Below are 23962 nucleotides of genomic sequence, written 5' to 3' on the forward strand. Positions count from 1 at the left end.
GCCCTGAGGTTGTTATAGGCCCCATTTTACAGATGAGGAAACTGAGGTCTGGAGATGTGAGTGTTCCTGCCCAGGGTCCCCAGGGACCACGTAGCCAGAGAGGTTCTTTCCCAGGCCCCCCATCCTGCTGCTTTCTGGTGCCTTCCTGGTTCTGTCTCAGGGCAAGCCTCTGCACCTCTTGATTTCAATGCTTGGACTCAGGATGAACAGTTTTTTTCCCAGGCTGTAACGTATCCCTGAAACGTGCTCTTCCCAAGGGGGACTCCAGAGGCAGTTTGAGCCATGGAGCTTCTCAGGGAACTGGGATGAAGCTGCCACACCAGTGGGCGGGGATTTATTTATTCTGCTGAACTGGTTAAGCAAACAGCCTTCTTTCTTTCCAACTTCAGCAAGGATATCATTTGATCCCAGCTTATTTGTCAAACAAAGAATATATATACAGTATATGTGGGCCTTCAGGGCGGGGCTCGGCCCTTAGTTTTCCCTCTTTAGTGGCTGTGGCAGGGCTGGGCCCTTGGTGGGTACTCAGTAAATGCTGGTTACTTTCGGAGGCGTGGCGGAGTGGTGTGGGTGGGATACCCGTAGCATATGTCTTTTTTCTCCCCTTCTCCAATGGCTTTTTTTCCTTTTTATAAATATAATAACTGTGATAGAAAGTGTAGAAAATAAAAATAGTATTTAAAGATAAGAACTGTCCATAATTCTGCCAACACAAGATAATCAGTGTTAACATTTGGGTGCATTTCCTTCCTAATATTTTCGGCACATTTTCTTTTACCCCCGACAGGACTGTGGTCATACCACATTTGTAATCTTCTATTCCGACTTTCTGCGTTTTTTTTTCCCCCAAATGCTATAACATAAATATTTTTTCATGTTATTTAGTACTCTAAATTTAATTTTTTAAAGAACTTTAAAAATATACTCTAAGTGGATAAATGCATGTTTATTTAAAATCTTTAATTCTAATAGACTGGGTGATTAAAGAAAATAATGAATTTTATTTGTAAAAAATTTTTCACATTTTTATTATTAAAATGATAAATGCTGACTGATTTTTTTGTTATTCTCTGTTATTATATCTATGATGTGAGTGATTCACTTCACATCTTCTGTTATTAGGCATTCAGACTGCTGGTAAACAGTGTTGCAGTGAATATTCTAGTGCATAAACTATTCCTCTCTCATTGTTTTCTAGAAGAGAGCCCAAGAAATGGAGTCGTTGAGTCAAAAATCACACATTTACAGCTTTTGCTACATTTTGCCAAATTTCCACCCTTGAAAGGTTGTTCAGTTCAGTGAAAAGCAGTTCGCATTTCCATCAGCCTTTCTTGGGGAACATCTGAGGCTGGTTATATAAAGCCTAACTGTGCTGTTAGAAGGCTCAGGGACCATTCTTCTGAAACATTTCTTCCTTTAGCGAATACAGGCATAACTCAGAGATACTGAGGTTTCCATTCCGAATCACTGCAATAAAGTGAATATCACGATAAAGCAAGTCATACAAAATTTTTGGTTCTCCAGCACGTGTAAAAGTTACGTTGACACTGTGCTGTAGCCTATTCAGTGCAACAGTATTTCGTCTCAAAAAACAAGGTACATACCTTAATTCAAAAACTTCATTGCTAAAAAATGCTGCCCATCATCTGAGCCTTCAGAGAGTTGTGGAAGTAACAGCATAGATTTCCGATGACCAATCACCATAACAAATATGATAATCATGAAAAAGTTTAAAGTATGGCAAGAATTCCCAAAATGTGATGCAGAAAAATAAAGTAAGCAAATCTATTGGAAAAATGATGTCACAAGACCGTTTGCTCAAAGATTGCCACAAACCTTCAGTTTGTGAAAAAAAAAAAGTAGTATCTATGAAGCACAGTAAACTGATGTGCAATAAAATGAGGTATAAAGTGAAGTTGCTCAGTCATGCCGACTCTTTGCAACCCCATGGGCCTACCACGCATCTCTGTCCATGGGAGTTTTCAGGCAAGAATACTGGAGTGGGTTGCCATTTCCTTTTCCAGAGGATCTTCCTGACCCAGGGATCGAACCTGAGTCTCCCACATCGTAGGCAGATGCTTTACCGTCTGAGCCACCAGGGAAATCCAAAATGAGGTCTACCTGTAGATTTGCACAGTCGGCATCAGCAAGCGCTAACGATTAAGATCCTGGGCAGGAGAGGCAGGGAGAAGCTGGTTCGCACCCTAGCTTCTGCCTTGCACTTGCACAAGAGCTAAGCTTCGGCCTGGTCACTGAGCTGCCTCCACGCTTAGGATGTAAGTACTTACCTTCCAGACACCGAGGTGGCTGAGGTCACCCTCTGCAGAAGGCCCCTCTTCTGCTGCCTCCTCGCCTAGACGCCCTTTCCAGATTCTGACCCTTACAGTTATTCCTCAGAAGCTGCCTGGTCCCACCTCCTCACTTCATGGCCAGGAATACTCAGACCCAGAGAGAGCAAGTGAATTTCCTAAAGCTCAAAGTACTTTCTCTGATTGCTGCTCCACCACTTGTGAGATTTCAAAAGTACTCATCTAAACCAAAATGATTTCAGTGATCATAAAGCCAAGGCCTGGGAAGATTAAGGACTGGGCCGTGGTCAGACCCCAAGTCAGTCCTGGCAGCGTGGTCCTGGGAAAGTTATTTCCCTTTTTAGCCGGTTCCCCTACCATGAATTGAGGGCTGGCACCTTCTCTTGTCCACCTGGGTCTACTTTTCCACTGGTCGTAGGCTTAATTTCAAGACTCAGTGGCAGGTCTTGGTCTCTTGAATGTGCGTCCTGAAGTGGGGTGTTTTTTGAGGTCATGGGTGGTGCTAGTGTTAAAGAATATGCCTGCCAATGCAGGAAACATCAGAGACCCAGGTTCCATCCCTGGGTCGGGACGACCCCTTGGAGGAGGAAATGGCAATCCACTCTAGTATTCTTGCCAGGAGAATACCGGGAGAGACTTATTTTTTACAACACCAAAAAAGACACCTTTGGACCCTTTCTCTTCTCGGGGAAGGGTTTTATCAGCAGTGTTGCGATTGGACATAAGAGACGTTTTAGAGTATCTCAAATTTACCGTACTCCCAAATCACCTGGGAATTTTGTGAAAAGGCAGATTCTGGTTCAGTAGGTCTGGAGTGGGGCCTCACACTGCTTTTTTTTTTTTTTTTTGGCCTTGCAACACATGGCATCTTCCCTAACCAGGGATGGAACCCGTGCCCCCTACATTGGGAGCACAGAGTTCTAACCAGTGAACCACCAGGGAAGTCCCTGTCTGCACTTCTAATGCTCTCCCGGCTAATGCAGATGCTGCGGGTCCAGGGACCACATCTAACGTGTGAGTGCGCATGCGCTCAGTTATACCCAACTCTGCAACCCCGTGGACTGTAGCCCGCCAGACTCCTCTGTCAGTGGAATTTTCCAGGCAGGAATACTGGACCGGGTTGCCGTTACCTTCTCCCGGGAATCTTCCCGACCCAGAGATCGAACCCATGTCTCTTGTGTCTCCTGCAGTCACAGGTGGGTTCTTTACCAGCTGAGCTACCAGGGACACCTAGTAAGAGTCTAAATCCTTTGTTCAAGGCCCAGACTGGAGCCCAGAACTCTTGAAATCTTATCCTTGAGGTTCTTTCTACCCATTGTATTTGCTTCTGTCATCTCATAGCACTGAGGTGAACTGTATTTGGTCCACAGTTATGTTTCTAGAATCTGAACAGCTCTTGAATTATTTTGCTGCCTAATTTCAGAGCAGAGCAGGGCTCTTCTTTAGAAGAGAGTGACTCATTAGGATGCCATCTGAAGGGGGGAGAAATACAGCTGAAGGGCCTGGTGTTTGGCATAAAACATTTCCACCAGAAGTTTTTATACTTAAGGTTATAAGTATGACCGTCTCACAGCTGTAGGCTGCAAACTACAGCCCTGGGGAAGCCCCAGCCTGTTTTTGTATGCCTCCAAGCTAAGAATGGTTTTTACATTTTTAAAAGATTATAAAAAGGAAAATCCAAAACCAAACAAGGAGGAATATGTGGCTGCACACCTTAAAATATTTCCTATCTGGCTTTTTTCTCTGTCTTTTGTCTCTTTCTCTCTCTCCCTTTTAAAAATGTTGGCCATGTCACATGGCATGCGGGATCTTAGTTCCCCGACCAGGGATCGAACCCGTGCCCCCCGCAGTGGGAGTACAAAGTCCTAACCACTGGACCCCCAGAGAAATCCTAGCACTTTACAGTAAAAGTTTGCTGACCCCTGGTCTAGAGTAACTGGAGCTTTATACTTTTGTCTAGTGAGCAAGAGGCCCAGCTTCACTTAGTGTGGTCGGGGTACCGGGCAGGCGGGCTGGCGCGGTGCCAGCTGCTTGGGCACTGCGGTCGTGTGACCCTGAGCGCATTACTCCGCCTCTCTGAACCTACAGCTGCTGGCTGGGCTGTGGGGATGAGACATGGTGTCTGTGCGGAATTCACACTTGGTAGGTGCTGAGAAAGTGACAACTGGTGTCATCTGAACTCTTCTGGCGTCACCGGACGGATCACACACCCTCACCAAATCTGGCTGGAGGAGGGCATGGCCACCCACTCCAGTGGTCTCGCCTGGAGAGTCTCCTGGACAGAGGAGCCTGGCGGGCTGCAGTCCATGGGGTCGCAGAGAATCAGCAAGATTGAAGTGACTTCACACACACACACACACACACACACACACACGCCAAATCTGAGGGTCCTCTCAGCGATCTGGGAACAGTCTTTTGGGAGAAAAATACCTCTGTTCCCGCTTCCCCCAGTCACCCCTTCACCCCCACAGGGCAGAAAGCGCCTCTTTAGCCAGCCAAACAGATGGGGGTCCTGGTGCTTATACGCCTTCACTAACGCAAGCTCTCTACCCGCTCCTCCCATGGGCGGGCAGCTCTAAGATCTAGCCCAGCAAACAGGAGCCCCAGGCAAGGACGGGGATTACTGGAAGGAGACACCCCTCTTTAGGGCTCCACGGGGCATGTGGGCAGCGGACTAAAGCCAGTGGTTTACAGACCTTGTTTCTAAGTTGTGGCAGCCTTAAGGTCCAAAACGGGAAACAGACCGACTTGGAGTTAGCTGGGGTGAACTATTCTTGCCTGGGAAATCCCAGGGACAGAGGAGCCTGGCGTCCATGGGGTCGCAGAGTTGGACACGACTTAGCAATGAAGCAATAGCAACAACAGTTCTGAACCCAGTGAATCTGAAAGTCGAGGGCTCCCGGTGTCCAGAGCGCAGGAAAGCATGTAATGCTCTTTTTGCCCATAGGTGGCAGCACGTGCACCCTTTGCCGTCTCTCTGGCGTGTTTGTGCATGAATGTTTACACACGTGTGCACACACGTGTACATGCATGTGATTTATTAGTTTCTGCCTTCGTTGAATCTTGAGCTGTGGTGGCCCTAAGCTCGCGCTAGGATACACCGGAGTGGGTCAAGCCTGACGGGGGAGGCAGACTTGGGAGCAGAGTGTAACAGTGTGGCCGGGGAGAAGGGCCGAGGCTCAGAGGAGCTCGGCCTCACGGGGAAGGGGAGGTGAGAGATGAGTTCTTGAAGGAAACCTGGGCTTCATCATGAGCGGAAGGAGAAAAGAATAGGGATGGAAGAGAGCTCGGGAACAGAGGAGACAGTCTGTGCAAAGATTACAGGAAGGTTTAAGGGACGGTGCAGCTGCATCTGGCTGGAGCTTGGAGGCCTGTGGGTGGAAGACGGGAACTGGGGAGAGCTGAGGCTCAAGACTCTGATCAGGGCGGATCATAAAAGGCGCGGATGGTTGAAAGTCCGCTGAGGACGTTGGGTTTTACCTGGGGGCCCTCAGGGAATCAAGGCTGAGTCTCCACAGAGGAGCAACGTGGTCTGCTTGCTCTGGAGGGGAGGAGGGAGGAAGTGGGAGGACGGGGTTGGAGGCACGGCAGCCTCCCAGGTGAGAGGCTGAGGGGCCTGGACCGTCGGGGTGAGGAGCAGTGGATGCGCTCGGGTAGACCCGGCGGTGTTGGGAGGCGAGAGGGTGCCCAGTGTCCGACTGGACGCGGGATGGTCCTGATGCTGAGCTGGGGAGCCTTGAGCGTAAACCAGGGTGCCCTTGGGAACAGTTACAGCACCGCCAGAGACGGTGAGGGTGAGGTGTGGAGGTGTGTCGAAGAGAAGGGGTCTGGATTTGAAAGGTTGATCCTCACAGAGTTAACGGAAAGTGGGAACTTATTTGCAGGAGCCCAGCTCTGTGTTCATGTACCCCACGGACCTGGGAAGTTTCTATGGGACTCTTTGAAGGGAGCCCATGGAGGTGGCACTTAACTCCAGGCCCTAGGGCCCAGATAAGCACCCGGCCTCTTTCTAGATCTCTTGCTGTGCACCGGTGCCACTCACGATGCGGAAATCCCCAGGAATGTCTGGGCCGTCTGCTGTCAGCTAAGAATAGGGTTCACTTGCGCCTTGATCCAGGGAGCCTGCAGGGCCCCGCTGCCTTCGGGATCTTGGATTCTCTCCCCCTAGCTTGGAGAAGCTGGTTTGGGCAGAGCCGTTTTCCAGTTCAGGCAGGAGCCTGTTTGCTCCAAGGTCCCCTGAATGTGGCTGACTGGGAGTCTGGGAGTCATGAAGGGTGAAGACCCAGGGTGTCTCTGAAAGTGTGGGTGCTGAAAGATGGGGCTGCACAAACCACTCTGGGTGCACGTGGGCTGGCCCTGAGTTTGGTCACCCAGCATACACCCTCGGGTCCTGCTGTTTGCCAGGTCACTTGCCAGGCCTGGAGCTTCAGCAGCCAAACAACCTAATGGAGCCCAGGGTCTCATGGGAGAGACAGACTCGCCAGCATACAGTGGCAATATAGTGGAGCAATGCTAGCGTAGAGGCGGGAATATGGCACGCAAGCAGCTTGGCTCCACAGTCTGCGTAAGTACAGCATGAGAAAGACACACTTTCTAAAACAGACTTAGAGAGTTAAGTGATAGAGTAAGCACATGCATTATTCAAAATCCTTGACATATCTTATCTCATTTGATCGTCCTAAGAGTTTGGACACGATTGAGCGACTTTCACTCATTCACTCATTTGATGATCTCATGGGGTACCTACCCCAAAATTCCTGTTTTACAGAGAAGGAAACGGAGGCTCAGAAAAGTGATGTAACTTGGTTGTTACATATTAGTTAAATGAAGGGCCCTTTTGTCTAACTTCAGGATCTTAAGCCACAGCTCTGAAACTGATCATAAGCTGAATTCACTCAGACAATGGGGTTACCTTAAATGCTCATGGGATTTTCGGCTGTATTAATAGAAGCATGGTATCCAAAATGATGGAGGTGAGAGTTCCGCTTGCCCTGCCCTGAAGAGAGCTCATCCAAGTGTTTAATTCTGGGTCTTGTGCTGTCAGTAGGGACAGGGTTCATTTGAAGTAGATCAGGGAAGCTGGGAGAGGGAACCAGACACCTTGATCTCAGGAAGAGCTACAGCAAAAGGGGTGTACAATTTGTAGGAGACTTGAGGGACCCAGGGTTACCGTCTTCGAGTCTCTAAGGAGCCGTTGGGAAACAGAGTGACAGGCTGTTCGGGTGACCGCAGAGGGTAGAGTTCGGGCCAGCGTGTAGTGGGGCATAGGGAGAGAGAATTCCAGCTCATCCCACCGACAGTTCTTTTAACCAGCCAGACTCTCGAAGGGAAGGTTTGCAGCCTCGGCGGGAAGTGAGTGCCCCAATGCCGGTGGTGTGCAGGCAGGGGCATGTATCCTGGTTGGGGGGTGGTGGGGGCTGGGGAGGGGCTGAAGCATGAAATGGGCTCTGACCAGATGACCTTGAGCCCCTGAGCCTGGGAGTCTTCGCCCTTTCTTTCCAGGTGGTGCTGCTAACCCCCTGAGCTGCGCCTCCACCTTGGTGCCGACCCCTTCCGACGGAGCCGCCCTCTTCACTCACAGCCCCACGAGGTAGGTAAAGCAGCGCAGGCACCCCGGGTCCCCCTAAACCCAGCCTGCCTGCCCGGGGGTCTGGATGGGCCTGGGGAAGCAGCCGCCGGTCGCCACACGTGGATGCAAAGGCAGCCCCTGGGGCTTTTCTAGGAAAGCTCAGAGAGCACTCTGCCCTTGCTTCATTTGCTCCTCACCCTCCTTGGAGAGGGAGGCCAGGCGAGGGTGATCCCTTGGGGAAGAGGCAAAAGCGGGCTGGGTGCCAGGACTCTGGGGCCCCCACCCCCGGCCGTGCTGCTCCTGTGCTGGGTGGCGGTAGGAAAGCGCTTGCCCCCTCCAGGCCTCTGTGAGCGCCTCGGGAGGAGGGTGGACTCCTGTGAGGAGGAGGTGCAGGAATTGTTCGGAAGGGTGAGGAAAGCTGGGGTGCAGCGGCCAAGGCTCGGGGCTTGTTGACCAGAGGAGTGAGAGGTGTGAGTCACAGGGAAGGAGCATGAGTCATACTCACTTGGGACGGCTGGCAGGGCGGGGCCCACCTGACTGTCAGATTCACAGGTGACCCGCCGGAGGCGGTGGAGAGGCAGGGCACGGGGTGCAGGGTCCTCTGGCCAGAAGCAGGAGACCTGGCTCAGTTCCCAGCTCAGGCCTCAGTTTCTCTGCCTGCGAAATGGGTGCATTGGTCTCCCCCACCCACCTAACAAGGCTGTCGTGCGGACTGCGTGAGGTCACAGATGCCGAAGGGCTTCGTGAGCTGGAAAAAAAGGGAAGGATCACCATTGGGGGGATAACCCAGCTTCCATTGTTGAAACAGAGAGAAGTGAGTTTCTGATAGTAACCGTGCGGAAAGCCTGGAAAACACCCCTCGGGGTTGTGACATCACCCTTGGCTGCCGAAAGGAGAAGGGGCCGAGTACCTCCAGAGCTTACTCATCCCTGCAGCCCGCCTGCTTCCAGGCGGTGACGTGACAAGCCTACCACAGTTGGTGCTGTTCCTCTTTCCCCAAGCTCAGATGCCAGGGCCTTCCGATGCTGCGTCCTCAACGCTGGGACTCCCACAGAGGGGCACGACACGAAGGGGCCTCCCCCAGCTGCCCAGGTGGGCCGGCGGGGGCCGTCCTGGCTCTGATGCTCTTGACTCTGAGACTCAGAGCCTTGACAACTCCCAGAGCCCGATGGCCTGAGTGCTCTGTGCCCAGAAAGGGCTGTACTCTCTGAATGCTTTGGCGAAGTGACACAGGGACCATCTTCCGCTTTCCCGCTTCTGCAGAGGCGCGCAGCCGCGGAGCGCCTGTCAGCCGAGGGCTCTCTGCACGCTCACGCCGTCCCGCCGCCCCGGTGCGGGGCCCCGCCTCGTGCCCACTGCCCCGTGAGCCCGTCCGTGTCCATCTTCAGCTCTCCGTGCCCCACCTCTCTGGGGCCCGGGTGCCTCCTCCTCCTGGACGTTCTCTCTCCTCTTTGCTTCTGGCAGGCTGCGCCGTTCACTTTGTCTCCTCCTCCTGCGACCTTCTTAACTGGGGCTCTGGTTTTTTCTCCCTCAAACATTCAGCAGGATTCTGACCACTTTCCGTCTGGAGTTAAACGCATAGGTTCATTCACTCATTCATTTATTCATGCGTGTGTGCCTTCATTTGACAGATATTTATTTAGGCCCTGGACTGGGGGTTGGAGAATCAGCAAAGAATGAGGTTTTCCCAACCCTTGTGGGTCTTACCATCTTGGGTCTTATATAAGTTATTATTATTGTTTAGTCGCTAAGTCACGTCCGACTCTTTGCCACTCCAAGGACTGTAGCCCGCCAGGCTCCTCTGTCCAAGGAATCCTTGAGGTAAGAATGCTGGAGTGGATAGCCATGCCCTTCTCCAGGGGATCGTCCCAAACCAGGGATGGAACCCAGGTCTCCTGCACTGGCAGGCGGATTCCTACCGCTGAGCCACCAGGGAAGCCGAACAGAAGCCGTTACCCACGTAACAGACGCATCCCTTCTCCAGCTGTGAAGGAAGGGACCGGTGTTGTGAGAGCGGGCGGCATTGGGCGGGTGTGACGGGCTCTTGTCTGGACAGATGAGGGAGGCCTTCCCGAAAACGCTCAGACCGAAGATGGAAGGAACAGTGTGAGTGAGGGAACAGTGTGAGGGAGAGGAAGCAGTGTGAGCCAGGCCTGGAGGAGCCGGAAAAAAAAGAACACGACGAAGGGAGAAGGGCCTGGAGGCCAGGCAGCGCCTCCGCTGTGCGGGCCCTGGGGGGCCTTGGTTAGGGACTGGGGTTTTATCTGGACCCCTGGGGAAGCACTGGAGGTTTTAAGGTAGGGGAGAGTTTTGCCCTAATTTCAGTATCAGAACCCTTGAAAGAGACAGTCGCCAAGTCCCACCCTGATGAGCCCCGAGGCTGTAATTTTTGGCTCTTCCACACTGTGGCGTCCTGACGCTGTGCCTCAAGACGAGGCTTGGTGTCGGGCCATCCTGCAAATATGTGTCTTCCAGCATTCTCTGGGCTCCTTGAGTGTTTTCATTGTCAAGCTTCTGCACTGGAGAGCAGAGATGAATCAGGCCCAGGGGCCCCCGGAGCCTCAGAGGGCGTCCCCCCAAGTCTAGCGCTCTGCTGAGGGAGGGGTGCGTGCAAAAGCTCGGCCCCCTGGGGGTACCTCTGTGTTTGGGAGCTGGTGGGCAGAGTGGCTAACGCAGGAGGGTGGGATGACAGGGGGGAGGCTTTGAGGGCAGGGTCCTGACCCTCTGGATGCTGGGACCCAAGGCAGGTCTGGAGCTGAGGAGTTGCTTGAGCAGTGAGATGTGAGAACAATCAGTTGGCGGGATGCAGAGGGGGTGAATCATGGAAAACTGGTTGGAGAGAAAGAGTGTCACTGGGCGCAGCCTCGTCCCTCCCGCCCGCCGACACATGCAGTGAACCGCTCTGGGCCTGTTTCTCTCCCGCCCCCTGTCGTTCGTTACCCCTTTGGTCAGCCCTCAGATGTTTCACTGGGGTTTGATTACAACCTGGACTCCAGAGGCCAACAGGTCCGAGCATTACTCTAACTCTGACTTGCTCTGTGCCCCTTGACATGTCCTTTAACGCCTCTCAGCCTCAGTTTCCTCATCTGTGAAATGGGGATGACAGTAGGGTTGTTGAGGGTTAATAATGGGACGTGAAGTCCTAAGCATATGCCTGGTACCTAGTGATGGGTTGGTTCTCTTTCCTTCCCTGTTGGTAGGTAGTGGCCAAGTCCATGTCATCTTCCATCCCTTGGGGAGTTCTCCTTTGTGACCGTAAATCTGTAATTTGAACTGGAAGCAAGGTGTCCCCAGAAGCCCTGAAAGAGGCCTCTAGTGGGACGCCGAGTGGTTTGGAAATGCCTTTACGTTTCCCCACTGGGGTCTGGCACAGGGCTTAGCTCTGAGGGCTGGACCAGGTCTTGGCTGTCTTTTAGCCCCAGCGCTCAGCACAGGCTGGCCTGTCCTGGTTCTCTCAAATACTAAACAAACACACAAAAAAATTAATTAAAAATAGTCATAAACCTTGGGCATCAACCTACCAGCACCTTCATCTTATGACTGAGGAATTTGGGGCCCAGAGAGGGACAGTGACCCTTCCAAGGTCACCCATCCTTTCAGTGGCAGGGCGTAGACCTGACTCAAATATTTATTGCAATTCTAATTTTTAAATACCAGTCATTATTAACTTAAAAAAATCCCCAAGTCAACTGGGAAAGGGCATGAGCATTTGAGGGTAGGGGTTACCCCGAGACGATTCTGGGGAGCATCCAGGCTAGAAGGGCCCCAATGATATCATGTTCAACCTCCCAGTTTGGAGGTTGAACATCTGGAGAAACTGAGGCCCAAAGAAGGGTAGTGGCTTGCTCAGGGTCCCCGAGAGCAGAAAGCAGAAAACAGTCACAGGCCCACTGCCATCATCTGCCGTGGGTGGCCGGCTTCCCCCTCAGCACACTGCCTCATGTTTAAGAGAGTGAGTTAGAACATGCACAATGGTTTCCCGAGGAAGTTTGGGGTTTTAATCGTGTCAGCGAGAAGGATCATTTCCGGAACTGTGCATGCCCGGGTGATGCCTGTGGAGTTGGGCCTGGCACAGCTATTTCAGACCAAGCCACAGGGCCCTATTTATAGGCTAATGCGATTAGGTCGGTGTGGTCGGGAGAGGCTTGCCTGTCCTCTGCCCAGCCCAGCCATGGTGAAGGAAGAGGCCCTCGGGGGCAACTCTGACCCGTGGGTGAGTAGCCGCGGGTCTAGGGTTGTCCCCAAAGCCTGCTTGAAAGAAGGACTCCAGGGGTGCTGACTCCCCGTTCAGCTGCTGGCCAGGCCCTGTGCAGAGATGGAACCAGCTCCAAGCCTGTTCTTCCTCGCAGTCAGGCCGATCCAGTGTTTGCCCACAGCTCTTCACCCCAGGCCCGCCTGGCCAGTATTCACACTTTCCTGTGGGGGGCCGCACCTCTGAGCCTTTGCTTCTGCTGCTCCCTCCTCCTGCCTGCCGGCTCCCTGCTCCCCAAAGACAAACACCCACTCTCTCCATCCGTCAGGGCCCTGCCGCTCCCGGCTGCTCCTGGTGGTTCACCAGGCCCTGGGCGCTTCCTGCCTTGTGTTCCCGCTGCTGAGGAACCCCCAAGTTCATGTGCGCACCCCACGGGCCGGGAAGTCCTGAGGCAGAGCCTGACACGGGGAGAAGAGGGAGAAAGGCTTGTGTGGTCAGGCCCCTCCCGGGCCATGCACCTGTCTCCTTTAGGTGAGACACTGGCTCCATGCCGGGCCACACAGGAGGTGTTTTTAAAAGGCGCGTGGGAGTGAGAGCCAGACTTTGGAACCAGATAGTCCTGGGTTCCGGACTCTGCTCTGCACTTCTTAACTGTGTCACCTTGGGCTGACCCTCTCTGAGCCTCTGTTTCCGCATCTGTAAAATGGGCATGTGCTAGCCTTGGGAAGCATTGTCAAGAAGACGAAGCTGAGAAGGACTTACCGTGCTGTCTGGCCCACTGTGAGCCTCCTGGGTGTGCAGTGAGTGCTGTTTACTCAGGGGAGCAGGGAAGCGCCCTCTCTAGGGCTCCGTGGGCTTGGGGTCCGAGCTTCCGGCTCCTCCCTGTGTTCCCCTCCCCTCCCTGGCTTAGCCTCCTGGGCCTATTCTGTTCCCCAGATCGGGGAGGCTTTGTTTGGGGCTTGTTTTGCCTAAGAAGTTTCCTCTGCGGTGCCACTGGATGACTCAGAGGCCTGAGTCACCAGGAGGCTGGGGGCCAGGAGGAATGGAGTGGGCGGAGGAGGGAAGGAGAAAGGAGCCAGGAAGGGACCTCCATTCCCACCCAGGCCCTCCCCTCGCTCGATGGCCAGAGCTGGCAACTTCCTGGGGGTGCCCAGCCTCAGTTTCCCCCAGCGTGAGAGGTGCTGGACTTTGACAAGTGGTTCCCAGTGTGGGCTGAGCCTCAAAATCCCAGGTTCCCGGGCCCCACCCGGAGCCGTAGACTCCGACGCTGGGCGTGGGGCCTGGGAATCCAAGTTCTCCGGAGCTCCCCAGGGGATTCAGCTTGCACACCTGCTCTGCGGAGGTGTCTGGGAACCAGGGCTGCTCGCCCCCGGGTCTCAGAGGGGCTGCTCAGCCGCTGCTTGGCCGTCTCCAATCACAGAGAGAGCGCTTTTCTTGCTGAATGTCTTGGCAGAATGGTGCCCGGAAAGCACATGGAATTTAAACAAACAAACCGGCTTTCATGAAGTGCGATTTACATCAGTTGCTGGAGTAAGTGTACAGATAACTTATATACATATAATTCACCAGTTTGAATTAATTCAGTGATTTTTAGTAAACTTTCAGACTTATGCCAAGGTCATCACAAGACGTCCAGTTCAAGCACATTTTCATTACCCTTCATCTCCCCAAAAGGGGCCTGTGCCTGCTGGCGGGCAAGCTGCACACCCACCCCCTGATCCCTCAGCAGTCTCCTTTCTGTCTCTCGGGATGCAGGGACTTGCATGCCACTCCCAGCCTCACCAGTTCCTGGCTCTGTGATCTCCGGCAGGTCATCGCCCCTCTCTGGCCTTTGATTTTTTTTCCCCTGTTAGAGGGGGAGGTATAGCCTCCTTGTAGCTGCTGTTGGAATTTCACTAACGTGAGAGAGTGTCTGATGCATGGTAGGTGCTGGGGTCGTGGTAGACTCGCTGTGCGTCAGACACTGGGCCCAGCCCTGGAATTGCTCTGTCTCCTGCAGTCCCCACAGCACCCAGCAGGTGAGTGTTAATATCATTTCCATTTCATAGCCAGAGAAACTGAGGCACCGAGAAGGGGCGTGGCTTGTGGTCATGGAGGTAACAGTTGGAAGGGCTGGGAGTCTGTCCCGGAGCCTGTCCTCCTGGACCTTCACACGTGGAGGTCATGCAGCAAGGGACACAGCGCGTGGGCCCAGGACAAGGGTTACAGCACACAGTTCTCCAGGGGACGGGGCTCGGGACAGTGGGTGTGACATTGAAAAGATCGTAGGTAGATGGTACAGATCTTTCTTGACTCACTATGCAGTTACATCCCAATAAGCTGAAAAAATCTCAAGTTTATCAATGCAGTTCATACACTTTTCCTATCATACACGTTTCCTATCTTAGCTTTGCACATCATAACTTAGCCTCGCCTGCCTACCTTACATGTGCTCAGAACACTTACACTAGTCTGCAGTTGGGCAAAATCTAACACGAAGACTCTTTTTAAATGTCGTCTCACACAATGTATTGAATGCTGTACTGTCGATGAACAGTAGAATGGTTGCAAGCCTACCGGTGGTTGCCCTGGGGATCATGTGGCCCACTGGGAAAGATCGCTGGCCCAGGAAAGATGAAAACTCCAAGTGCGGTTTCTACTGAACGTGTATCGCTTTTGCACCACCCTAAAGTCAGGAAATCGTGCAGTTGGACCGTCGCCAGTCGGGGACCACCTGTGCAGAGCCCCTCATAACGGCAGATGTGACATGATGCGGGGGGCATGATCCAAGGTGTGAGTGACACGGGACACAGCAGGAGGACCGTGCCCCCGGGCGCACAGGCGGGACACGTGTGAGGACCACAGGCCTGGCATGGGACACAGAGAACGTGGGGGTATGTGCCGCTGGGTGCAGCGCCAGGTGTATGACGCCAGGACCAGGCCCGCAGGGTGGGTGTGGGGTTTGACGCTTGGCAGTAGGGCGCAGAGGGTCCCTCTCTCAGGTCAGCGCCCGGGGCCCCACATGCAGTGGCAGGAGCCGGTTTTCTCCTCTCACAAAGGCCTGTCTGTTGTTTTTATTTTTCTCTCCTCCTCTTCTGCCAAAGAGTGGGAGTGTCCCGGAGGAGTGGGGCCCAGGGCAACCCACCCCTCCCCCCATCCCACCAGCTCAGACCGGGGTCAAGGCTTGGGGCCAAGTTCTTGGCTCTGGAAGAGCCTGCCAGGCCCCCAGATCCCCGCTGTCAGAGGCAGCTGGGAGCCCCTGGTGGCTGGACCAGCGCTGAGTAATTTTCCTCTAAGCCGCCCCCGCCCCTGGCTGCGGCTGCTGGCTGTGAGACTCTGGTTCGGGGCTTAGGGGAGAGGGAGCCCCCGCCCCTACGGAGGTGGAGGAGCCGATCCGCCCTGCCAGCTGCTGTCAGAGTGCAGGGAGGCGGCTGCAGCTCACAGGCGTGCATTTCTGGAGCCCTCCCGGCATCTGACGCTCACTCCCTTATCTCGTCTCATCTGCACAAGCTTCCCAAGAGCCAGATGAGAAGACTGCGGCTCAGAGAGCCGAAGAGCCGGCCGAGGTCTCACAGTCAGAAGCAGGGCCGAGGCCAGACCCCCGCTCTCCTGGCGGCAGGAGGCTGAGGATGTAGAGAGGCGGGAGGCGTTGCCCAGGGGTAGCGTGGGGGGCACCCGGGGATGAGGCTACGAGAGCACGTGGACACCGGGCCCCAGAGGGCCTTAGAGGCCAAGCTTAGGAGGCCTGACTTCTGTCAGATTGCACGGGGGCTGCGGAAAGGCTCCCAGTCGGGAGTGACGTGGTCTCCGTGGATAATGGGGAGTTGAAGGCACTGAGGAAGTCGGTGCAGTGGTTCCATAGGGGAGATGGGGACCCTGAACCAGGACGGCGTCTGGGAGGCCGCCGGCGAAGTCAGCGCGAATGGGCAGTGCCTGGGCTTAAGCACCCCTGCTCTGGCCTCAGCCCTTGCGGATGTCCTGGGGGGTTGACCCAGGAGTGTTCCGGAGGGTTCTGGAAGCTCTCAGGACGGGGTCCCTAGAAGACGATGCGAGTGATTGGGCAGATACCCTGGTGGAGGTGAGGCCGGAAGCACCCCTGGGACGAGGAGGCCACGCCCATTTCCGGAGGAGGCCACGCCCATTCCGGAGCTGTCTCACGGGCCAGGCCACGTGCTCTGTGGACTGGATTTCATTAATTCTTCCAGCTGGTGATGCTTATTGTCTGAACTGGGAAAGGAACACAAGCATTCCAGTCTTATGCCTCTGTTTATGTTTGAGAGGCGAAAGGACGTTTTTAAAAAGCCTTATTAAAATGAAAGGGATTAGCAAGGATAAAATATATCTTTGAACCTCTGGTAGTTCTCTTGTAGTTCAGCGTTTGAGATTAATTGCAAACCATTTCTAACCACGCTATAGCACTTGGAGTTTTTCCATAACTGATTTTTACCGGTATCAAGTTCTCGTAGGCCTGGGAGATAATCTGGCGATTCTGTACCCAAGGACCCAGGCTCGGAACGGTTGAGTCATTTTGCCCAGGGTCACCTAAGTAGTATGAGGCAGGGCTGGGATTGAGCCCTTGTTCCTCGGGGTGGGAGCAGACCAGAGGAGAGGGGAGGGCGTCATGAAGAGATTTGTGGATGGGGCGGGAGGCACAGGGGGCTCTTAAAGTGCTGGCTGGAGACCCTCTCCTGAGATGTGACCCTGTCCTTGGCACCAGCTGCACGTCCAGGTCTCTGGGCCTTGGCTGGGACCCTCCAGCCCTCCCCTGCGTTGGAGGCAGGGATGCAGAGATGAAAGCCAAGGGTGGGTACCGGAGGCCAGTGGGCATGTTTGCAGGGCCTAGACATGTACTAGGGGCTTTGTGGTTATTGAGCGCCTGCTGTGTACCAGGAGATCCTTCAGTTCTCTCAGGCGACCCCCAGGGTAGGACTCACCACCCCATTTTATAGAGGAGGAAATTGAAATGCTCAGATGGGCTGTTTGCCCAAGTGCCCCCTGAGGTAGGCATTTGGGCTCCGACCGTACACAACCTGGACATTATCTTGTTTTCCCCTGGATGGAAGTTTGCACAGCCGTCACTCTGCCGGTCATTCCTGGTACCCTGAGCTGGCCGAGGCTCCCCTTACTGTTCCGGGTTCTCTACCGTCTCCTCTGTCCCCTTTATGGTTCTCAGAAGTTCTGCCTGACCGGTGCAAACTGGCGCCTGGGGGGTGGGCTCCCGCCGTTGCTGGCTGTGAGGGGCTTGGGGACAGAGAGAGGCTCCATTTGGAGCTTGCGGCAGGAGGGGCCTGTCACCGTCCTCTGAGGTCCCGACCTGTGGCTCCCATTGGCCTAGGGAGCTGCTGAAGGATGAACTGGATCCCCAGACAGACCGGGGGAGGCGGCGCGGGGCTGGGGTAGGGACCAGAGGCACAAACTGTTTTGCCTCTTGCTGTTCCTTTCAGACTCTTATTCAAGTTCCAGGGCTCGAAGGGTCTTTAGAGATGGGCTGATTTGCTCATCACTTGCGTCTCCTTGGCTGGGTCACCGATGCACCACTCCTTATCTCTCTGGGAGAAGGTGGAGGATACTGGCACTTTTGAACCTCTGTCTTATGTCAGTTATGACCCTAGTATCTTCCACATTTATGGTCTCATTCAACCCTTAATAAAGTTTACTTTGTTTCTTTACTTGGCTATGGCAGGTCTCAGGTGCCGCATGTGGGATCTAGTTCTCCGACCAGAGACTGAACCTGGGCCCCCTGCATTGGGAGCACAGCGTCTTACCCACCGGGCCACCAGGGAAATCCTTCCACTCACCTTTTGAAAAGACATTTTAACGCTGATTTTATGCGTAAGGAACTTGAGTGTCAGAGAGATATTAACAGAGGCTTCCTAAGCCCCCAGCAAACAGCCACCACAGCTTCCTTGATACTTGCGCACTGTGCTAAGCCCCAGATGGCTTTTACTTTATAAAATTCTCACAGCAACCCTAGCAAGAAGCTACTCTAATCCCATTCTACAGATGAGGAAATTGAGGCTCAGAGAGCCGAAGCCACACAGCTGGAAGTGGTAGATCAGGGATTTATACCCAGATTTTCCTGGCAGGAGCTCTTTGCACAGTCACGGACTGTTTTTCTTCCTGCTGGGAAGCGCTTCCCCTCTGTGGCAGGACGCTCCCTCCTGCAGCTGTTGCTGCGCTGGCTCTGGTTGGGGCCCCGTAGGCCCTGCTGCCCCGGGAGGTTGGCAGGCGGAGGCCGTGTTCCCCATCTTTACTGGTCCTGCCTCACAGTGCCTGGAGTTGGGCCTCCTTGTCCTGCCGCTGATATGCGTTTGTGCCTGGACTTCCCTGTTGGTGGGCTGTGGGGTCCTGGGGCAGCGAGGAGACAGTTGTTTGCAGCTGTTTGCACCTTCCCGGGGCCGCTGCCTCCCCCAAGAGGGGGAGACCGACTCCAAAGGGGACCCTGGCAGGCAGGGCCCTGGCTCACACCCGTGGCCAGACCTGGCTGCTCCCAGGGCACGGGGTCAGGAAGCGGCAGGGCCAGCCCTTTCTGAATGTCCTGTCCTGGCTCTCGGCACTACGTGGGGGTAGCCTCCGGAGGCTGGGAAAAAGCCAGTGGCTTCGGGCCCTGGGAGAGGCGGCCTCTTGGAGGTGGCTTCAGCCAAGCCTCACTGACCGTCTCCCCAACAGCTGTCCCCGCCCGGGATGGATGGAGCCAGGGCAGAGGTCCAGCTGGCCCTTCCCGGGGGCCTTGGCGTGGGCTCAGGCCTCGGCTCTGGCCTGGGAACGGTGCTCACTAAGTGACTCTGAGAAGTTACTCTCTTGCTCTTGGGGTCACAGTCTGCAAAGAGAGGGTGATCTATTGAACATTGCTACAAATAAGCCCTGCTCTGGGCTACTTGCTCCAGAGCTCCCAGCCACCCTGCACATGGGCAGTACTTCCCTTTCTACAGGTGAATGACCCAGCGCTCAGAGAGGGTAAGCAACTTGCTCTGGGTCACACGGCCTGGTCCTGAGCTCGGGACTCTCACTGTGAAACCTGTAACCTTTCTCGGGCACCACTAATTGCTCTCACGTGGTGAGTGCACGCTGAGAGGCCTCTGTGTTCACACACAGGGCACTAGGAGCTCCAACTGTGCTGTGTGTCAGGCCTTGAACCCCCTCACTGCCCTGTGAGCTCCCCATTTTACAGATAAGGAAACTGAGGCCCTGATCACAGGCGCTGAGTCTCCCAGATTCTAAAACACGTGTTCTTTCAGGTCCCCAGGGCTCCCCATGCTGAGGCCCTGTCCAGTTTTACCGGGTTTCATAACTGGCTTCTCTGTTTACCGACTGTTGTCCTATTTAACAAACCCCGGCCAGCAGGGCGGGTGTTCCCAGGAGGACCCAGAACCCAGCCATGAGCCAGCAAGCAAACAAGCTCCGAAAAAGAGGGCTGCTCGTGAGTGGCCGGCGGCCTGGGAATCAAGAACAACAGTGTTTGGTGCGAAGAGAAAAGAACAGGGCGGTGTCTTCTAGGAGTGGCCGAGGCCTTTTGTACGCTGTGGCCGGGGGCGGAGGGTGAGGCTGCCTCCTCCCGGGGCTGGTAGCTGCCTCGGGAGGCCCACGGAGACACGGAGGCTAGCCTGAGGTCTCCAAGGGAGCAGGGCCACGGCTGGTGGCGGGCGGTGGCGGTCCGGTACCGAGCTGCAGCCAGGGATGTGGTTGGATGCTGGAAACAGCCTCCTGTGTGGAGCGCCAGGCAGGAGCCAGGAACACCTGAGATCACAGGGCAGGGGGACCTCTTGAGGGTCAGAGAAGGGCAGGGGCTAGGACGCGCTCACGTGGTGAGTGGTGGCAGGGCAGGGCTGCCTGGGTCAGCAGCTGCAGCCCTTCCCCTGTGATGGGTGCTGCTGTCCCCTTGCTGCCCAGGCGGGATGGTGCTGGGGGCCCTGCCGAGCCCCAGGTGGAGCCTGGGCACTGGGGCCAGCCAGCCTTGAGCTTGAATCCCAGCAGCGCCTCGTTCCAGCTGAAGGGCCCTGAGCAAGTGCCTGGAACTCCCGAGCCTCTGTTTCCTGGTGGCTGTGAATGAGTGTCAGAGCCGGCCGCCTTCCCTCCCCGTCTTCTCCCAGAGACACGCAGACCCAGAGGTGCGGTGGCATGCAGCCACTAGGGATGCTGTGCCCGCCCAGCGCAGGTCAGGGGCTCCGCACTGTCTGCTTCAGAAGGACCTGTAGAGGCACCTGGACAAGTGTCCCCGTTTTACAGATGGGAACTCTGAGACCTCTAGGTTCCCCATGTGGTTGCAGAGCCAGGATCTGGGGAATGCTGGGGCTGAGAACGAGGCTCAGAGTCAGAGCTTCAGGGCCTGGCCGTTCTTTTCCTTATGGAGACCCTGAAGAGCAGATAAGGACGGTGATTTGCCCAAAGTCACCCAGGAAAGCAGCAGCAGAGGCAAGCCTGGCATGGGGTGGGGAGCTCTTCCTTCCTACTTAAGAGGTTTTTCTTTGCACTAAGGCTCTCCCCCCTCTTCTGAACTTGCACATCCCCTTCCAGGCAGGGAGCCCGGGGCCTGTGGGCCCGTCACAGTCTCCGCATGTCACTGCCCTGCAGTGAGAGCTTCCAGGCCGTGGATGCCCCGAGGGCAGGGGCAGGGCCTGTTGCCCGGGTCTCCAGTGCCGGGGACCCAGGCTTCAGGGCTATGTGACAGGCACAGCTGCCGGGGCCTTTGTGATCATTAACCTGGGGTCAGTGACCCTGGGCTGGTGGGCCCTGACCCCTGGGACCAAGGCCGAGCCCCACCAGCCCTCTCTGTTAATCACCAGCTGAGCAGAAGGGACTGCTCGGGGGGAAAAAAAAGGGACCGCTCAGCTGGGCTGGATGCCGGCTCAGGTTCACTTGGGGTGGGGGGTGGAGGTGACTGGGGATGACAAGGAAATTTCCTCTTCCTGCTGGTTTGAATTTTCCAAATTGTCTAATGAGCAGATATTACTGTATCTATTTTTAAGGTATTATTCCTAGATCAGTCTTTTTTTTTTTTTCTAGATCAGTCTTTAAAAAAAAAAAACTACATCAGAGAAACACTTGTAAATAGTTTCAAACCCTATAGCACATTGAAAAATTTTTTCACACAAGTATACTGAGGTGTAATATAGATACCATTAACAATTCACCCATTGTAAGCAGACAGCATTATGGTGTTTAGTACCTTTTTCGGTTGGGTAATCATCACTGTAATCCAGTGTTGGAATGTTTCATCACCCTAAGGTGTTTGCTCACGCCAGCTGCAGTGATGTGGGTGCTTAACCCCAGCTTCTTCATGTCTTTCAAACAAACTGACTTAGCAGTTTGGTGTTTACTCTCTGTGATTTTTTTAAGGACAAAATGTATGCAGGAGCAGACACCCTTATAAACCAGAAGAGAGGAGCCACAGCAGAGTCGCAGTGCAGTTTGCTTTTTTGAGATCGCTCCATGTTTGCTGACTGCCTGCTGGGTGCTGGGCACGGTCTGCGCTAGCTCGTTCTTTTCCCACAGCTGCAGAGTGGCCCATTGTATGGCGGCTCCATAATTTATTTAACCAGGACCTTTGGGTCCTTTCCAGTTTTCTTCCAACAATGCTTCAGTGAACATCCTTGCACGTATATTTTTGTGTTCCTCTGTAAGCCATACTGAAGGAAATGGCACTGTGGTCTCATTGCATGTTTTGAATTTGTATAGATGTCAGTTGCTCTCCAGAGAGGGGAAACTGGGTTATGCTTCCATCAGGCGCGTATGAGAACAGTGGGGTTTTATCACCCTCCAAACGCCTAGGGAGAGGGAAGAGCTCTCTGAGTTTAGGCCAGAGACATCCAGTGCAGGCTCTGCAGGCCCAGGACCAGACATACAGCCTTGAGAAGTTAGGGACCTCTTGTGGGTCCCCATAGACACTAAGATGAAATTCAGACTCTTCAGGGATTTCCCTGGTGGGCCAGTGGTTTAGAATTCACCCGCCAGTGCAGGGGAGACAGGTTGGATCCCTGGTCTGGGAAGAGTCCACGTGCCGCAGGGCAGCTGAACCCGTGAGCCAGGACTCTTGAGCCCGTGCCAGAGTGTCCATGCTCTGCAACGAGAGAAGCTACTCCAAGGAGAAGCCTGCACGTTGCAATGAAGAGTAGCTGCGACCAGAGAAAGCCTGCTTGCAGTCATGAAGACCCAGCGCAGCCAAAAAAAAAATACGTAAATAAATAAAACAAAAAGCAGCTCTCTGAGAAACTCTTAACCTATACCCATATATGTCTTAAAAAAGCATTCCGACTCTCGAGTGGCACACGGGCCCTTGTGACCTCTGCTGCCCTCTCTGGCCTCATCTCTTCCTGTCCCGGTGTTTCAGACAGGATCCCTGTCAGTGGCCTGCGTTTGCTCGCCCTTTGCCTGTGCTGTTCCCCCCCTGGAATGCCTCTCCTCTCAATCTCCCTCCTTCCTGTCCTTCAAGGTCCAGGTCACAAGTCCCTTTGTCCACAAAGCCTTATAATCCCTGCAGTCTGATTTATCTCCTCTGTGAATGTTCCTTTAACCCTTTATCTGACCTACAGTCTCCCTTAAATGGGAGGAAGTTGTGTGTGATGGAGGGCAAATTTCAGCCTGTAATTAGACAGAAGCTGGGCTCCAGGAGGAGCTGGGGCCGGTGACTGAAGCTCATGGGGAAGGAGGACAGGAACTCCCACTTACTCACTGGCAGACCAGGCCATTTTCACACACAGACGGATGGGATTCTCAGCGACCACTTTATACCCATTTACTAGATGAGGAGAGTGAGGCAGAGAGGAGGAAAGTGGCTTACAGTGGAGGTGGGCATCCAACCCAGGCCTCCAGCTCCTTTGTTCTCTTCCCTGTCATTGCATTTCCCTGCTGTTGAGAAAGGAGATCTGGACTGCAAGGGGATCTAGGAAACAGAGAAATTGAGTCCAGCACGGTCGTGGGAGACTGGAAAGGGGGGTCGTTGAAGGTGGGAAGCAGGCCTGGATGCGTGTGAATAGCACTGATAACCCAATTAAGCCTCCAGTAGGAGAATAAGGGGTGGGAAGGGAGCCTGGGCAAGGGGGAGGAGGCACGAATCCTTGTCTTCCCCAGAGAGAACCACAGATAGGACCTAAAACTGAGAACACAAGAACAAAAGCAAAACAAACAGCCCCCGTCCCCAACCTCAACCCCAAACAACAAAGGCTGGTTCCCTAGACAGGAAGGCAGACCATGAAACCATCAGCCGAAGGAGGAAGCTAGAAGTGGGTTAGCTGCCTGGAGGTACAAGTACGTGGGGTTGAGAGGTGAAACTTTGTGTAAATAAAGTGACTTTTAAGTTTTGATTAAAAACAAACTTTTAACAAATAACTTTTAGACTTCCCTGGTGGTCCAGTGGTTAAGAATCCATCTGCCAAGGCAGGGGACGTGGTCGGGGAGGACATCATATGCCTTGGGGCAATTAAGCCAGTGGGCCACAACTGCTGAAGCTCTCTGCCCTGGAGCCCGAGTTCCGCAGAGAGAAGCCCGTGTCCGCAGCTGGAGAGCAGCCCCTGCTTGCTGCAACCCGAGAAAGCCCCAGAACACAAGGACCCAGAGGAGCCCAAAACAGTTTTTTAAAAATAAAAAGTAACTTTTTAATGAGGAAGGAAAGAAGGGTGGTTTTGAGTAAAATAGAGCCTGCAATCCCAGAAGTGGAGAGATCTGCTCGCCCCTCTCTGCCTGGCTTGCTCAAGGCTCTAGTGGAGGTCAGCCCCTGAACCGTGTCCGTAACTGGCGACAGCCACATGCTGCCTAAGCGGGCGGTCCACGCGGACCACCTGGGGCCGGTCTTGACTTCATTTCCTAGTGTGCACACCGCTTGGCCATTCTGAGCTGTTCCCACCTCTACGAGGGGCTGTGAATGGTGCCCAGTCCTTAAAGGGTGTTCACGTGATGCTGAAAACCTCCAATCCCTCT

The 23962-nt window shown here is 54.2% G+C and overlaps 1 protein-coding gene and 1 long non-coding RNA gene across 3 annotated transcripts in view; one reads left to right on the top strand and one right to left on the bottom strand.

Moving 5' to 3' along the window:
- Positions 1–1126: 1126 nt before the first annotated feature.
- Positions 1127–11899, bottom strand: LOC136176799 (uncharacterized). Of its 2 annotated transcripts, XR_010664628.1 has the most exons (4): positions 10515–11899; positions 10242–10397; positions 8384–8626; positions 1127–1467 (listed from the first exon to the last, which is right to left on the bottom strand). It is a non-coding gene; the product is annotated as an uncharacterized lncRNA (long non-coding RNA). The 2 variants fall into 2 exon arrangements; XR_010664627.1 differs by lacking the exons at positions 1127–1467; positions 8384–8626 and having other exon boundaries at positions 8673–10397; positions 10515–10707; positions 10864–11899.
- The window catches only part of GSN (gelsolin), a 43563-nt gene continuing 27479 nt past the window's right edge, over positions 7879–23962 (top strand). Inside the window, exon 1 of the mRNA XM_065947429.1 lies at positions 7879–7899. The gene's annotated coding sequence lies outside the window, so the exon portion shown is untranslated. The remainder of the gene's footprint in view (positions 7900–23962) is intronic.

This window comes from Muntiacus reevesi, chromosome 10 (genome assembly GCF_963930625.1).
Source record: "Muntiacus reevesi chromosome 10, mMunRee1.1, whole genome shotgun sequence".
NCBI classification, from domain to species: Eukaryota; Metazoa; Chordata; class Mammalia; order Artiodactyla; family Cervidae; genus Muntiacus; species Muntiacus reevesi.